The 12,263-nt window shown below is 52.2% G+C and overlaps 1 protein-coding gene across 1 annotated transcript in view; it reads right to left on the reverse strand.

Moving 5' to 3' along the window:
* The window catches only part of PEBP4 (phosphatidylethanolamine binding protein 4), a 247,036-nt gene extending 244,208 nt beyond the window's left edge, over nucleotides 1-2,828 (reverse strand). The window contains exon 1 of the mRNA XM_080797258.1: nucleotides 2,743-2,828. The gene's annotated coding sequence lies outside the window, so the exon portion shown is untranslated. The remainder of the gene's footprint in view (nucleotides 1-2,742) is intronic.
* Between the last annotated feature and the right edge of the window lie 9,435 nt (nucleotides 2,829-12,263).

Here is a 12,263-nt window from a genome sequence, read left to right on the forward strand (position 1 = left end):
CTCTATCCATGAAAGAAACCTGGGTAAATTCTACTGCAATATAATTAAGAACGTACGTTCATCAAAAACCACCATAAAGAAAGACATAGGACGGGACGCCTGGGTGGCTCAGTTGGTTGAGCAGCTGCCTTCGGCTCAGGTCATGATCCCAGCGTCCTGGGATCGAGTCCCACATCGGGCTCCTTGCTCGGCGGGGAGCCTGCTTCTCCCTCTGCCTCTGCCTACCACTCTGTCTGCCTGTGCTCGCTCGCTCTCTCTCTCTCTAACAAATAAATAAATTAAAAAAAAAAAATTTAAAAAAAAAAAAAAAAAGAAAGACATAGGACAAGCCACACTCCTGGAAAAATATTTGTCACAGGCATAGCTGAAAAGTTAGAAATGCTTTTTGCATATTAAATACATTAATACTTAAAATATGTATCATGTATTAAAATATGTATTAATGTATTATGTATTAAATATGTATTAATGTATTATGTATTAAGATATGTATTAATATCTATTGTGTTTTTTCATATAATTGAAATATAATTCATATTTTTCATATAAATTTTCATATATTTTTCATATAATCATAATTTTCATATAATTGAAAAATATTCATTTCAGAATAAGTCCGTAACTCTTACAAATCACTGATGATAAGAGAATGATGGTGTCCAGAAAATGGGCGAAGGACATGAACAGGCACCTCACAGAAGAAGAAACAAAAAGTACCAAAACACTGGAAGATACCCGCTCGACCCTGTGAGTCATCAGAGAAACCCGGACCATTACTGCTGAGATGCCAGGAGGCAATCAGCAGAGGGACCCGGGTGGAGATTAGAATCAGGAGCAGCTGGAACCCTCCTTCACTGCGGCGGGGGCGGGGGGCTCCAGCCACTTCGGAAAATCCTTCAGTGCAATCTTGTCAAATTGGAGCAGGCACTTACCCTGTAACCCAGCAATTCCATTTCTGGGTGTTTACCCAGTGAGAAATGTTTGAACATGTGTCCTTGGACAAGCACGAGAACATTCAAAGGGGCGATTTTCACGCTAGCGGAGACTGGCAGGCAGAATAACCCACTGTGGCTCTGGGAACCCCACAGCTCTGCAGATAGGGCACCCCAGCCACACACAGCACAGTGGCCCGATCTTAGTAGCACAAAGCTGAGAAGAGACAGGTCTAGCAAGACGATGCACATACAGTATAATGTCATTTCTCGAAGCTTAAAAACAAGCAAACCTAAACAGTATATAATTTAGGGAGGTCCACACAACATGATAGAAAATACTTTAAATCTTCAGGGAAATGAAAAACGCCCGATGCCAACTAGGGTCCCTGCGTCGAGAGGTTAGAGATGGGAAAGAGGAGTCCCACACTCGTGGCTTCAGCCATGCTGTGTGTTGCTTGTGTCATACTTTTTAAGTCAAGTGAGGCGTTCACCGTTCTTTGGGCCCTTATTATTAATGTTTTATGACTTGGGTATGTGTAATACTTTCGTGGACCATATATTATACCACCTAAAAATATTAATGACGACAGAAGGAAATATGTGGGATATCCAAAACCTGTAAGTGGAACTCCTTTGCTTTGAACTCAATCTGACTCAAGTTTCCAAACTCTTAAACCTACCTGGCCATGATGTATTGCCTTATTAACAGTGCTTTTTTAATTTGAAAGAAAAAAAGAGCCCTGATTATAATCATTGGTATGGGTATCAAGGCACAGACTCATCTACTTGACTATACCCTTTACTTCTCTACCTCTTCCCAAATGATCATGGTCCCCCCAGTGTGGCTAAGAGGGAGAAGGGGAGGAGTGCCCTAAGTATGCTTCTCTAGCGCCCCCTACAGACCAGATTTATCCTAGCAGCAAGTAGGGCATCCACCAGACCCCAGCGGGGGAGGAGTGAGGAAATCTCCACCGTGGGAGGCCAACTCCCCTGAAACTGGCCCACGGTTCATTTCACCGCAGTCACTCTTCACAGTCACTCTTCAGGGCTAGACAATGGGGCTGAGGGCTTTGTTTCCTGAATACACTGAGGGTGTCCCCCAGCCCTGCCCCGTGCAGGTGCTCCCAGGGGTCAGCCGATCAGACTGGCACAGAGCCATTTACTTAGCAGAGGAGCTGGAAGGGGCAGGGCTGGGACTGTGAATCCTTGAGCCCTGGGCAGCTGGGGAAGATGAGAGGTGGAGAACAGTCTGGGGAAGAGATGGGAAAAGCAAGCTGCTTCTGGAAGAGTGAGGATAGCATGCAAAACCCAGGGGGCTCCTGAGCGCTCCGGAAGCACGCACCAGGGTCGCAAGGGAGTTAAGTGCTGCGAAGGCGGAAGGCCGTGGGGATCCTCTCCCTTCCCTGCTGAAGCATCTGATGGGGACAAGTCGGGGTGAGGGCAGAACACATCCCAGCCTGGCGCACTGTCATGTCAACTCCCCCTGTCCCTCTCCTCAGCCCCAGCCCGCACCAGCCCCTCCATCATACTCAAAATAGGGACATAACAGAGTCCAAGCCATTGCAAGAGATATGTAGGCTACATCAACCGAGTTCAAGGCCATTGTTGTTGGTGTTCACACGGAGGGATCTCAAACTTTTAAGACTCACAAAAGGGTAAACTGAGGTCCAGAAATCAATTCCAAGGAGCACAGTGGCCAGGCTAGGTTTTGAACTCAGTTGCTCAGTCTTCTCGAGTGTCCTGGCTGGCCAGACAGGTAACGTCTGACCGCTACAAGCTTATAGCTTTCCCCTTGTTTATTTCCTACCTGAGTGCAAAGGAGCAGAAGCAGGAAGAAAGGCTTCCTGTCCAGCAACACTCCCCAACTCCCATCTCGCTTCTCCAGCCTTGCTTGCCTCTATGGAGCCTCCAGCTCAGGTTGCCAAAATTAATCACGGGTGGGGCTGGAGCCACCCCGCTGTTCCCTGGCTCTAGGCCAGGCTCCCAGGATGTGCGTCAGAAAGAGCCAGTGAGTGAAATTCCAAAGCAATGTGAGTCACCAGGGAGGAGGAGAGGCCAAGACAGAAGTCAGAATGAGAGCCCGAGGGCAGACCAAAAAAGGCCCTGGGGGCCAGGGGCTGGGCCCAGATACCAAGAATGCTCACCTGTCCAAAGCTGGGAGTGGGGCCTCGGGCCCAAGTGGCTTATCTCTGAGCTCTGCCCAGAACTGGACGGGGAGGCAACTGACCAGGAGGCTGGCCTGCTAGTCCCACCCCTGGATACAGTAACCATGACCCTTACCTGGCTCCCCATAGGCCAGGGCTTGGGATCCCGGCCCTTAAATCTGTGTATTGTTCCTCACGCATTCCCTCCCCTTAACCTGGCCTAGGACATTGCTTCCGGACAGGGAGCAGTGACAGGCCAGCTGGGCCCCAGAGGGAAGACAGCAGGTAAGTCTATGACCCAGGCCCTGCCATCCTGAGACCACCCCCTGGGACCCTTTCTCTGTGCCTAGGGGAAAAATGAGGAGCTCCAGCTTTGGCTGCTCTACCCGTCCTCAAGGACCTGGTCCCTTCCAGCACTCAGGACAATGAGCAGTTCCCAGAATGTGATCTCCTGAGAAGAAGGGAGATGTGAAGACAGGGGGAAGGCGCATTAAGGAATCAGGGGTCTTATCCGTCAGGGCGCAGCAGCCCCTTGACTGTGGACCAGCAACACAAAGCAGCCAGTCCCAAGGCAGAAACTGTGTGTGTATTGCGGTGGGAGTGGGGGGCAGTTCCATATGCAAAGGGAGTGTCAAGGGGCAGCATCTACAGGAACCAAGAGCCAGGGCAGGCCTGGATTCCACTCTCTCCTTGGAACCTCGCCAGGAGGGAAGGGGAGCGGGGTTCTCTCCTCCAAGAACTCTTTTCATCCTACCCAATCAGCGGACAGGGACCAGGGTGGAGTGCGGCGGCACCCTGTGCTTCTGGGACCAGCTCAGCCCCCGTGCCAGTTCTGCCTCTGCCCTTCTCCAGCCGCAGTGGCCCCTGCCAGTTCTGCAGATAGCTCAGCTCTGCCTGTTTTCCTGCACTTGGCTTTTCCTTACCCCTCACTCCGGGACCCTGCGCAGCCCCTCAATGTCCCTCCCCACTCCAGGAGCCGCCTGATCCTGGTGGCAGGAAGATCTGTTTCTCCAAAAAGAAATGGATCAGCATCCCTAACTCTAATCCTCACCCTCTCTTGCTCCCGCCCACCCAACTGGGCACTTCTTTCTAGTCGCACCTGGCCAAGAACTCAGGCTAGCAGAAGCAAAATGCCTTTCAGGGCAGCAGAGAGCCCCCAGCCCGCCTGCTGTCACCTCCTTTTGGAAGGGACGAGGCTGACACTGAGGTTTCTTGGGGCCGGAGGATGTCCTGCTAGGTTACTCAGACAAGGGGCAGATGCTGAGAGGTGGGTGGCTGTGGGTCGTAGCAAAGGTGAAAGGCACAGCCCTGCACAGGGAGTCAGACCAGCTGAGGGGCTCTGTGAAGTGACCGTTTAAGGCTTTAGCTGTCCCTATTTCTGGGTGACCTTTGCCCTGGGCTCTAATTCTGTCTCCTCCTTGTGCCTCCACTTCCAGGGCATACTTCTTTTTCTCCAGCTGTTAAGACCTGTCCATTTCTCTGACATAGATGGGATGTGTGTGTGTGTGTATACATATATATATATGTGTGTGTGTGTATATATATATATATATATATCCCATCAACTGAGTTAAAAGCCTGTTCCTCGAGGCATGAAAACTTTCCCATATTCTCCACTTCTTCTGGGACCAGGGTTGCAGGGTTAGTGGGGGCTGGGAGGGATCCGAGCCATCCCTGCTTCTCTGCCATCTGTCTCCCTATAGCGACCCTCCCTGATGGCAGAAACCATGTCCCATGATAACCTCACATGGTCAGAATTTCAAAACCTGCAGGGATCACCAGCACTACCTGGTCTCATGCACAAGTAAACAAGCCCACAGAGACTGAGGCTGGGGAGGCCCCAGCCCTGGAGCCCACACAGCCACAGACTCCCCGTGTGACTTGGCACATGCCGTTTTCTGCTCCGACTCGGGTTTCCCAGATAAAGAGTCATTTTGGTATGAATTCAGAACAATACATTAAAGTTCTAAAATCAGGGCCCAAGGTTGGAGGTGGCTCAGGGACAGTACCATCTCCTCTGAGAGGCTCAGGCCTGCACACTTTGTGTGACGTGGCTTCTTGAAGTTCTTGAAGTTCTTGAAGTTTCCCCACCTGCCCAGCGGGCATCAGAGCCCCTCTTCAGAGGATCGCTCTGAAGTGTAAATGAAGCAGGACATTAGCCCAATACCAGACATATAACAGGCTTCTGATAAATGATGATTATGATGATGAGGTTAAAGCTTCTGGATGATGGGGATGGCATCAGTATTTTAAGAATCGCCGTCATCTCTAGCACAGTGTTGGGCGCTAGTAGGAGTTTCACATGTCTGTGATACGTAAAACACAAGGGAAATGAATGACTGAGGAAACAAGCTTCATTTCTTCCCCAGGGTCTCATGGGGCAAGTAAGCGATGTGCCTGGGATCGCATTGACCGGTTGCATGCCTTTGGCCCGGCCAGGCTGCTGGGGACTCAGGTCCCGGAGAGGCGGAATGTGGTCCATGCTCCGAGTCCTCTCAGGCCTCTGGCCCCGTGCGTGGTCCCAGTGCCGCCTGTACAGGATGGTGGTTGAGACAGCTGTGAACCAAGGTCTGCCAAAACTGCTCTGCCACCCCCAGGCTTCCCTCTCGGGCTGTGGAGACGGTGGTGCAAGGATGGTCTCCTTTTGGGGAGCGTTCCTCCAGCCCCAGGATTGCACACACGGGCTCAAGCTCCCAGGCAGCTCAGCACGTGTCGCCTAGGAGAAAGAAGAGGATGGGTTGGGAGGAAGGTGGGATGAACAGGGGTGAGCTTCTCCGGGCATGTGGTAAGCCTCAAACCACCTGACGAACTGGAGGTGTGCATTGTGTGGCCTTTGAGGTGCCCAGACTGGGTTCCTAAGAGCCTGAGTAACAGCACCCCACCGTCCCAGCCACTGTGCCCGGGGGCCAGTGCCACAGGCTGACTTGCTAAAGGACTGACCTGTTCTGTGGAGAAGCTTCCAACCCTGAGCGACCAGCTCCTCTACCCTCTGTCTGCCTCACTTTGTGCCTTGCCCTGGGGGTCCAGTAATCTGGGAATGGCCTCGCCTCCTGAGACGGTGGGCCCTGGATTCTGTGTGTAGTACCCTGACCCTGAGAGGGGCCGAATCTCCCCAGGAGCTGGCTACTGACTGGCGCTGGTTGGAGCCTAAGGGAGGAGTTTCAGGTCCAGACACGTCCACAGACTCGTCCTGCTGGTCCCTCACCACTTCAGGAAAGTTCTGCCAGCCAGCCGCCCCCCTCCCTTGGACAAAGCCAGAGCCGTGTGCAGATATTTTTCTAGATCTCTCTGCCCAGGAGGTAGAGGAAAGGAGAGGGAAGAATCAATCGGGGGAGGGGGAGTGGCTAAGGAAAGGGAGAACGAGAGGTAAGGAAGAAAGAAGGAGAAGAGAAAGGGGGCCTTAATGGTGGATGGAGCAGGTCTGTGGATGATCCCAGACTTTGTGGAGGACGTGGAGCTTCGGGAGCTGCAGGAGCTGCGGGAGCCCTCTTCCTCTGGTTATAAGAAGTCAGGGCCCGACGCTCCTTAGATATCATCCAGGTCAACACCCTGATTTTCCTGAGAACCCCGAGGGGATGGGAACTCAGTTCCAGAATGCACTCCAGCGCCTTTTGTATCCCTTCCGTTATCGTGTTGTTGGAGGTCCGAGTACCAAAAAGGCTCCGGGGCTAGAGCAAAGGGGTGCGGGGCGCTCTGCAGGGTCTGGCCTAGAGCCCTGCAAGGGGAGGCCGGAATGCAAGTGAGGGCCAGGCCCCTTCCTGGGAAGCCCCACACAATCCTTTAACCTGGGCCCGAAAGCAGCTACAGCCCGAAACTCGTGTCTGGTTACTGACATGCGGCAATGCTGAAGGCAGGATTCAAGTTCAGACTAAGCTGACCTTGACAAGAACACTGAGGCTGCTAAGTGTTTACTAAACAAACCCTGTCCGGGTCTCGGTTTTTAAGATTCCCCGTTCCATGCAGTGCATTCCTTTATCTGGAAGCAGTAAACAGTAATACACACTCAACAGTGGACCACCTCTGAGGGTCAGCAAAAATCTTTCCCATCCCTAACATGGATTATTACCCCTACGAACTCTAGCAGGACCAGCTACCAAGGGGGAACAGTGGGTCAGAGGAAAGGGGACTCGGGACTCCTGGACACACATCTCTCCAGGCCTCCCTCTCAGCCTCCTCCCTGCCCCCTCTAGAACACCGCAGCCACATGGAAAGCCATGGGGAACAGTTGGGGCTTTTTATAATCTTTATTTGTTAACAGTTCAGGCTATTTTTTTTCCGTGCTTGCAAGAGATGCCAAGGCCTCATGAAAAAGTTGTGAAAAAAAACAAGTCTATTTTGGGGTGATCAGCCTCCTCTGAGCTTCTCACTTGCAGCTCTGCGGGGCTCCAGGAACGAGCTTGTCCTCTCTCAGAAGGTCTGCAGCTTGCTTGAAGTGAAGGATCTTGGGCCTTGGATGCACTGGCCAAGGGGGTGCATTTTTGCCCCCAGCTTGTAATGTTTCTGTCTACAAAGCCCGGCAGAAGTAATACTGTGTAGCTTCTTTCTGCAGGAGGCCTCCCTCATGGGGGCTTCTAGTATACTGTCCTGGGAAGTAACAGCCCAGGAGACTTGGGGTGGGGGATCATGCATCTCCCCTGTGGAATTAATGGTGGTGGTACCTGCAGCTCTTAAAAGATACAAGCCAAAAAGCGCTCCAGTATCTCTGCTGAGCGAAGAGAGGCCCCAGGGCCTCTGCATGGAGGCCCCAGTTCACTGTGGCTCCCGAGGAGGCAGGGTCAGGAGGCTTGGGTGATTGGGCAGAGGGGTCTGCATGCTCAGATCTCTGCCAGCAGGGGCCGGCTACAGCCTGGCCAGGCCAGACCAGGAGTGGCATCTTCAGCTTCTGTTTTGAGCTGCCCTGCCAGCCCCCACAGTGTGGTGTAGGAAGGCTGCAAGGGGGCCGGCTGGGCTTTGAAGATCCCAGGCAGAATTCTCATTTGCTCTCCTTTCATGGTCTCACCGGCTTGTTCATTTACTCACGGGGCGCCAGGGCCAAGGTGGGCATGGGGTTTTCCAACCCTGGTAGGTCAGACTGTCAGAACTCCGCACCCTCTGTGCTGACTGCTCGCCATAGGCAGCCCAGGTGGCCGGGGCACAGATGGGAGATGGTCCCCCTTGACCCAGTGGGCATAAGGCCACAAGGGGGAGAAAGGCAGAAAAGAAGGAAGAGTGAGAGGGATCACACCGCCTCTGGTCTCGGCCCAGGAAGCAGGCATGAGAGGATCATCCAGTCATCCCCTGTCTTCAGGCAAGTAGTGTTGTTATCCCAATGGAAGACCCGAAAGATTAGGTTCCTTGCCCGAAGTCACACAGCCAGTTCCTGGTGGAGGAGAGACTAGAACTGAGGTTGGTGCCAATTACTGCAATGGCTGCTCCTCTGTTTTGGTTTCTTTTTACTCCGGGCTCTCGGGGCTCTTGTTGTCCACATCCCTGCCCACTGGGCTTGGGGGAGTGGTGCGGGGCTGCTCTTGCCTTAGCTTTCTTCTGCCTCATTGTCCCCTGCCCCTGGAGGCTTGTCACAGAGATGCCCCTCCATTACCCTTTCACTACCTAGTATCAACTGATTCCAGAGGAATCCACCAGGCCTCTTCAAGCCCTTCCTTCATCATTCCCTCTCTCTCCTGAAGTTCTAGAATTTTCTTTGGTTGAACTGGTCCCAAGACTGTGATTAACCTTTTTTTTTTTTAAGATTTTATTTATTTATCTGACAGAAATCACAAGTAGGCAGAGAGGCAGGAAGAAGGGGGTGGGGGAAGCAGGCTCCCCGCCGAACAGAGAGCCCGATGCGGGGCTTGATCCCAGGACTCCGGGATCACGACCCGAGCCGAAGGCAGAGGCCCAACCCACTGAGCCACCCAGGTGCCCCTGTGATTAACCTTTTAAGGAAGCTAAAGATGGGGATCTCTGCCTCTTACTATGTTTCTAATCCCTTCCCACTCTGCCCCCAGATATTTCCTTCTTCCATTCTCAGCCTTGGTGGCCATCCGCTCATCTTCTGCTGAGTCTAGCTTGGATCAGGAGCTTCTTCAGTGAAAAGGATGGCCAATAAAATATAGGCCTTCCATGCTAGAAACCCAGAGTAGATATCCGTGCTGGATAAGCTGGACCCCACCCTTGTACAGGAGAAAACAGGCCCAGGGAGGAGACAGAATTGCCCACTGTCACCCACCTTGGTGAGGACAGAATCCAAGCCTCCTGATGGAACAATGACTGCTCTTTTCAAATTACCAAGTTCAGAAAGGTGCAAATGCCTGCAGCATGGTTCTTGACCCTTAAGGAGCCCCTTGACTCCCTAAGGTAGACTCTGTCTTGGCCTCCAGGCTGAGCATTTCAGCCCTGTGGGCCTGGGCAGCAGGAGCCATACTCTTGCCCTGAGTAGACCCTCTGTTTGGGCTGACTAAGCTGGTGGCATATCTTTGGGTAACTCACAGTGTGTTTATTCCTTCTCTCACTGTCTTCCCCTGCCCTGCCCCAATCACTTCTGTCCAGCCCCATGGGAACCTGGAGGGAACACAGAGCCATGGCAAGCCAAAGACAAGGCCGGAACAGCCTGTGGAAGACCTCTCTGGACAGCATGTGAGTAGCCACTGGGTGGTGTCAACTCCCTCCTCCCCAAGATCCCCACCCAAACATTCATTCATCCATCGAGCGTTTATTGAGCTCCCGTTGAGTACTGGTTGCCAGACCTGGAAGAAGGAAAGTCAACTAAGCATGGTCCCTTCCCTAAACAGTTCTCAGGACTGTGAAGAAGAGAGAGACCCAATGACAGAGCAGGGTGATTGTTATTATTAGGGGCGCACAAAAGAAGGGCAGGGAACCTTGCCAACTTTGTACGGGGTATTCCTGGTGGGCTTCCTGGAAGAAGTGACATCTAGACTGAGACTTGAAGGATGAGTAAGCATTATCTTCACCCCAGGTGAAGGGGTGGGAAGAACAATGTTCTGACAGAACCATTTGAGAAAAGGCCCAGAAGGGTTCTGTCTCTTATGAAGACCTGGTGGTGCCCCTTGAGTCCTAGACCTGGAGGCTGAGAGATTCTAGACTTTCCAGATTTGGCTCCTTCACCCTGACAGGGCTCTGCATTTTGAGATACCTCTGCTTCTGCTCTCAGCTGGTACCAGGCACAGGGTGGCAATGCCACGTGTTCCAGACCACATGCTGCTGGGGAGAGGGGCAGGGTTTTGTGTCGGAAGGCCTGTGGGGTGGGCTTGGTCGAGGGTAGAGAAAAGAGAGATAAGGAACCTGCCAAGAGGAGATAAGCTGGAACCGTGTGTGAAACAAATGGAACGTGCAGGTTGGAGGCGGACACACTGAGAAAGGTCTGCATAGCTTGGGCGGCACTGGGCAGGAGCCTTCGAGATCAGGGAGAGGAGGGCTTGTGGTGCTGGCTGCACGAACCTGCCACATAGGTGCTCTGTTGAGGACCGGGTTGGAGAGTTTTCTCCCCAGACGAGGCCTCCTGCTCACATTCTTCAGGAAAGTGGCAGCTCATGATATCCTTGACGAGAGTGGTTATGGGCATCATTGGAATGGGTGCCTTTTGGGAAGAGGCTCAAGGGGTTTACATCACTGGGAAAGAGGAATCACGAGAAGGCTTTTCTGAGGGAAGAGAGGCTCTGACTGGGAATGCCTGAGAGGTGATGTGATCAGGAAGAACTCTGGTTTGAAGAAAAGCTGAAAAAGGATTGTGTGCCAAAAACGATACTGGGAATTAAGGTGTTGTCTCCCAGCAGAGCAGCTGGCTCTCTCTACCTGAGACAGTTTACCCAATGTGAACAGGGGGTGCAACTTCATTTTGCCAAACTTACGCCTTTGAACCCCAACAGTGCAGCCTGGTTGGGCAGTGAGGTTCGCAGGCTGAGCTGGCTCTTTCCCCAGAGACTCCATAGAAATAGACCTGGAAGCCTCACGATTTGGGGCAGTTCTGTTTTCCTGCTTTGTGCTGTCCTGGGGCCATCCCTGCTGCTGGGTTGTGTGAAAGTTGAAGCCAACAGTCGGGAGCTCTGGAGCTGGCTGGGGGCAACTGGGTATCAGTGGGAGTGGCTATGGCCTCCTGGGCACCCATGCAGAGATGTCATGCTATGGTTCTCTCTGGGGCAGTGACCTGTGGCACACAGAAGATAGGCTGAGGCTCTTCAATACCAAATATGTGGGAAGGACACACCTGTCCCTTTTTCCCCCATGCATGTATTCAAACCAATACATTCTGTTCTTATGGAGACCGATTCCTAACCAGAAGGGTGAAGCAGCACACTCCCTCATCCCTAACCTCTTTTCCAGCTCAAAGTAGGTTCAGAAGGAGGTGGGGGAAGCATTCTCCACTAATCAGGCACTTCTTGAACATGGACCAGGCCAGAAAGCACATTTATCAGGAGCACCTTAATGGGCAACTTCCAATTACATGCATTCATAGATGGAAAGCATACTTCAGAGAATATAAAATTCATTTTTATTTGGCTTTTGGGGGGCAATGCATTTCTCTTCCTAATTATATGTTTGCATAAACTAGCATTAAGCTGGGTTTGCTTCCTCAGAGCGCAAGCTTGAGGGGGTTAGGTGGAACGCATGTCGGTCTGGGCTTAAAAAATTGTCCAGAAGTAATTGACAAGATGGATAAAACCAGACTGAGCTGGCTACTGCAATTACCAGTAGTCAAGATCATTAGAATCAAAGTAGCCTTGAACATGGAAACTTCTTTTGAGGACTGCTCATTTACAGATATCATCCCTTATAACCTCTTTGTTTTACAGGGGAGTAAATCGAGACAGGGAGCCCCAAAGTGTCTTAGACACCGTCTCCAGGGCTAGTGTCTTCATGGTATTTCTTTTAAGAGGCCGGAAGATGCTGGTAAACTCCAGGTGGCAATAGGATGGGTGTGGGATGGAAGCAGAGACTGCTGAAGAGGGAGGGAGGGGGAGAAGGCCTAGATGGGCGAAGGTACAGGTGACAGACTGACCCACTCTAAAACTCCTGGCACAGGTTGTAGCCGAAGGGCTGGTGATCAAGGAAGGAAGGCCCGCAGGTGCCAGGAAAACTCTCAAGCCAGAGGAGGGCCTGGGTGAAAAGGCTGTATTCCTCTCCCCGGGGGGCCAGGGGTGGAGGCCTGGGTGTACGGGGGAAGGAAACTATGTCCCTTCTCCTCCCC

This window comes from Martes martes (genome assembly GCF_963455335.1).
Source record: "Martes martes genome assembly, chromosome: 2".
NCBI lineage: Eukaryota > Metazoa > Chordata > Mammalia > Carnivora > Mustelidae > Martes > Martes martes.